The following is a 5,025-nucleotide window of genomic DNA, read 5'->3' as shown; positions in this document are numbered from 1 at the left end:
GCTCTTACTCGCACTCTCTCTGTGTCTCCAAGCTCTGTCTATCCGCCCTCAACCTTTTCTGTTGACTGGAGCGAGTCATGACAGAACTTTGTTGTAATGTTTCGTGTCCTGCGCAGAGCACACTGTTTTGAAGGAGTGAAGAGACCAGGCTCAGTGTGAGAAGATTAGGTTATTGAAACTTGAAGCTGCATCAAAGTAGTGCAAGTGTAAAAGCCACAGTAATAACATGCTAATAACATGCTAACATTAAGTCTGTATTGTAATTTAGCATTTGTTTGAGTTTCGGAGACCTGTATAAGGTTTTTTTTAAAGCATTCAGGCATAAGAAAATGTACAATTTGTAACTTTAATAACTTTAATGAATTTTTTATTTTTTTTATTTTAATTGTACAATAAAACAATAAAAAATGGTTTATTTCCTTTGGATCTTTTTCTTTATTGTATTTATCTGCTTGTAGGTGGGCTTTTAGAGTTTATGCAGATGTACTCCTTTACAGAATCATCCTAATCAATCTGAATTCTTTCAAGTCATCTGATAAAATTGTATTCATATTGCAATATATATTGCAGTATAATAAAATATTGCAATGTTAGATTTTTCCAATAACGTACAGCCTTAGTTTCTGATATAAAATGTGAACATTATATCCCACACTACAGGGTTATAAGTATATAGTGTATACAAACTTGTTTTATTTCAGATTGCTGGCAACAAGGTATTTTTTTATATATATATTTTCATTTAGTTTTATTTTAAACTAACAAATTTAAATAATTCAAAAGGATTTTAAACATTTAATAAGTAGCCTAAAACTGCAAAAACACAACAATAGTGCAAAAAGCTAAATAAAATAAATAGAGAACTAATAATACTGACTGAGTTTTATTTTAAGGTGACTTTGTTACAGAGTAACTATTCAATTAAATAAAATGTACTTTTAATTAACTAATTGTTATATTAATTGAATGAATAACAAAGACACCTTAAAAATAATGTGTTCTTTCAAAATAAATATTTCAGGTAACCTAATGAAAATGTGTTTGATTAGGTTACAGGACATAAAAGTTAGTCATGTCCTATTTCAGCACTGTAAAAAAACTGTACAATTCTAGCAGCTAGTAAAATAACAGGCACATCAATTTACTGTAATTCGAAAATAATGCTTTTGCTGTGATTTTTAACAAGATTTTCTGTGTTTTATTGAACTTTTACCTCATATAATAAATACTTTATGTAAACTTACATACTTAATGATAAATGCTGCATATGTAAGTGCAAAACAGTGTTTATTAATTTTTTCATCAAAACATTCATTAATTTTTCTTTGACTTAGTCACTTATTTTTCAAGGGTCACCACAGCGGATTGAACTGCCAACTATTCCAGCAGATGCCCTTCTAACCGCAGTCCAGTAATGGGAAACTCCTATACACACTCATTCACACACACGTACACACGCACGCACGCACGCACGCACGCACGCACGCACACACGCGCACACACGCGCACACACACACACACACACACACACACACACACACACACACACACACACACTACAGTTTGAATTGACAGTTTCTACAATTCACCTATAGCGCATGTCTTTGTACTGTACACAGCAAAATATGGGGACCCAAAACAACTCTATGGGTGTTAATTTCAACCCTTTGAAAGTGTCTCATGGGGTCCACTCAAAACAGAGTTAAATCAACACTTTCAAAAGGGTTGGCACATTGACACCGAAGTAAGGGTTAATTTTAACTCTGGGCAGAGTTAAAATATGTAACTATATTTAACACCGCCTGGTGTAATATATTGTTATTTTATTCAACTCTCTTGAGTGTAAATATGGTAAAAAGGTCAAATAGACTGTAAATTACAAAATAAAAAACATTTTATTTGAAAACATTCACCATTTCAACAATTCATTCAGTTTTTAAAATGCAACAATGTCAAATATGCTTTAAATGTTTTATTAGTACAGACAGTATCAACAAAATATGAATGACCAGTGCTCAAAAAGGCTGTTTCAGTCCTTTGGTCCAAACTTGATGTTTCATCAGAGCCATTTGAAAGTTCAATATAGCGTCACTCATAGTTTCCTTCTGAACGCATAGTTTTCTTCTGAAATTACATTTTAAACAACTTGGCGTGCAAATCTTTCACTTCTGGTGTTTCCTTGGCCCTCCATATCAAACACAGCAGTTTAAATGAAGGTACAAATGCTGTAAACTTGTGTGAAATCAAACTGGAGCTAGGAAATCTCATCAAGCATGTCCTGTGAATGAAGTGCTTCCCAGCCACAGGATGTCCTTTATATCCATGACGATGTAGCAGCTGCTGATCGCTCGTCTGGTGGTTCCTGATGCACGGATATAGGGTGATGCTCATCTAAGAACTCTTCAAGACTCCAGCATGACTAAGAAAAATGTTTGAAAACAAATTGCAATCAAATTCTATGATCTATTTAAAAGAACATTTAAAGTAAATTAAACATTCAAGAAATCTAAACTCACCTTTTGAAAATCTTCATGATGATCCACAGCTTGACTCTCCCAGCTGGTTGAGGTGACAGGATATGGAAAAGTAGAAAAAACACATATATCACTGTTGGATCTCCAAAAACAATTAGGTTAACCACTATGGCTAGAACTGGAAAAACAGGCAGCTGTCTGTCCAGAATCCTGAATTTAACACAACACTTGGAGCTAAATTTAGAGGAGCTTAAAATCTTTTATATCATTTAGTGATGCTGACTTCCCCAAAATATTGGCCACAGTGTAAAAAATATTCATAAACTTACAGTTTTCTGTAAGCGTGTGCGTGCATGCGTGTGTGTGTGTGTGTGTGTGTGTGTGTGTGTGCGTGGCAGTTTCTTTACCAGATTCAACTTGTTAGGCCCTTTCAGGTCCAGTATTGACGCCACCTTTCCTGGAGTCTAGCAGATGTTTCAGGTCCAAATATAATCTAAAATATTAGGATAAGCAGAAGAGGAAAAGTGCAAAGCAAAGAGAAAAACATTATTTAAGTAACAGTTCACCTACAATACAAAACTTATCACCTTCATGTCATTTGTTATTCTCTAATGCTCTAATACCCTCTCAGCTTATTGTGAAACAAATACAGAACTTTATCAAACATACCTTTATTATTATCACCACATATGACCAAGAATGTGTGCTTGGTCATTTCACCAACTCTGGAAATACACCATCCGTCTCTAATCAGCCACCGTCACAGGGTCTTGTGTTATTGTATAGAGAACTGTGGCTGTTAAAAAACAACAACACATTAGTATCAAACACATATGCATAACCTTCAGATAAAAGAGATACACATCACAAAGTATACCTCACACTTTTTCAGATATCTTTTGATTCAGATGTTGATTATTGATAATAAATCTACAAATCAAACCTGTATCATCATTAGGCTGCTCAAATATGAATCAGTTGATTAATTTTACAGACAGGTGGCTGTTTACAACGCACTAAATTGCCTTTAATAAAAAGGAAATGTTGTGTACAGTACATGCTAAGTTTAGCCTATAGTTTTAAGCACAATATCATGTGGGAGAAAAAGCTTGACTAAGATGTTCCTGACTACAGAAATAGCCTAACTTACTAACGTCAGACATCCCGAGTTGGGAAAAGTCATTTTCGGGGGATACAGAGTTGATTTGCGGGAGGTAACGTTAGCGGGAGAGATGAGTAACGTTACCTGAAGAGCAATGGGATGAGTTGCGCGCGACGTACCTGAAGAGTGGTGGGGGTGACTTGCGCGCGACGTACCTGAAGAGCTGGGAGGGATGCGGTGGAGAGGGGTGTGCAAAGTGTTTAATGACCGGGCGGGAGACGCGCGATTTCCAGGAGATTATCATTCATTTGCGGGCATCTACTTGGGCATCTAGGAGTCTCTGTGCATTTGCGGGATAACGTTAACGTTAGTCCCGCAACTTCCGGGAGACTTCTGTAACGTCAAATGTCTGATAAAGTGCAAACGCGGTCATTTAAAGACATTAATGTTAACATTCCGACTTTAATGGTTGTCAACACTTAATATAATTCAAGCGTAACTGTTACGTTATTACACGAGTCTATGGACTAACTGTTAACGGTATATGGACGGCCACGAATGAACCAGTTTAAAAGGGCTGCGGTGTTTAAAATAACCAAATTAACGTACACGAATAACAAACAATCATATGTTTCAGTCAGGAAGCCTTTTACAAGTAAGCATGTTCATTTACTCACCAGATATGTTTTAGAAACTCCAGAGCTCATGGAAACCGTCCTGTGTTGCCGTTAGCATCCAGGCAGAGTAAGGTTAGGCTAGGCTGCTCCGGGGATTCCCTCGCTAGTTTGCTTCGAATTAAAGGAGAAGTGTCGATTTTATTTTACAGATGGGTAACAACGCACAAAATAGCATTAAGCGTGACAGAAATGTGTTGAACATGTACATTTGATGTTTTTATGCACTATGTATGCGTGAGCATATATAAAAACATTCTTGAAAAGAAGTCAATAGTAATGCAGTTAAGCTAGATACACAAACGACCATGAATGAACTGCAGAAGTTTAAAATTGTCACTCCATTCTAAAGTTATTAACTTAACAATATGTTTACAACTGTATTTCCTTAAAGAAAGTCAGTAAAATACCAACATTTAGGTAGTTTGACTCACCAGTTGCTGTTCTAAACCTCAGATGGAAAATGGCGTCTGGAAAATTCTTCAGTGACTGGGGCTGCATGAATTCCCGGATGTTGGAAATAACACCACCAAGTGTTGAAAAGATAACTCCTTGATTTCGCACTGAATAAAATCAATTTTTAACTCTTATTATATTCATTTATCAAAATCTAATTCTTTAACGTCAACACTTTACTCTGAAATGCTTCAACACCGAGAATTTAACTCTGATGAATTTGCTGTGTAGGGGAAACCGGAGCACCCGGAGAAAAACCCACGCAAACTCTACACAGAAATGCAAAGTGGACTTGAACCAGCAACCTTCTTGCTGTGAG

The 5,025-nt window shown here is 36.1% G+C and overlaps 1 long non-coding RNA gene across 1 annotated transcript; it reads right to left on the bottom strand.

Annotated features, from left to right (window-relative positions):
* Positions 1 to 1,876: 1,876 nt before the first annotated feature.
* On the bottom strand, positions 1,877 to 4,824 carry LOC147841432 (uncharacterized). Its single transcript, XR_015504289.1, has 6 exons — positions 4,685 to 4,824; positions 4,254 to 4,364; positions 3,144 to 3,270; positions 2,882 to 2,967; positions 2,517 to 2,559; positions 1,877 to 2,419 (listed from the first exon to the last, which is right to left on the bottom strand). It is a non-coding gene; the product is annotated as an uncharacterized LOC147841432 (long non-coding RNA).
* Between the last annotated feature and the right edge of the window lie 201 nt (positions 4,825 to 5,025).

Source organism: Danio rerio, chromosome 12, assembly GCF_052040795.2.
Source record: "Danio rerio strain M-AB ecotype USA chromosome 12, GRCz13ab, whole genome shotgun sequence".
NCBI lineage: Eukaryota > Metazoa > Chordata > Actinopteri > Cypriniformes > Danionidae > Danio > Danio rerio.
Note: the sequence above shows the minus strand (reverse complement) of the source record. Positions and strands in the feature narration are given on the sequence as shown.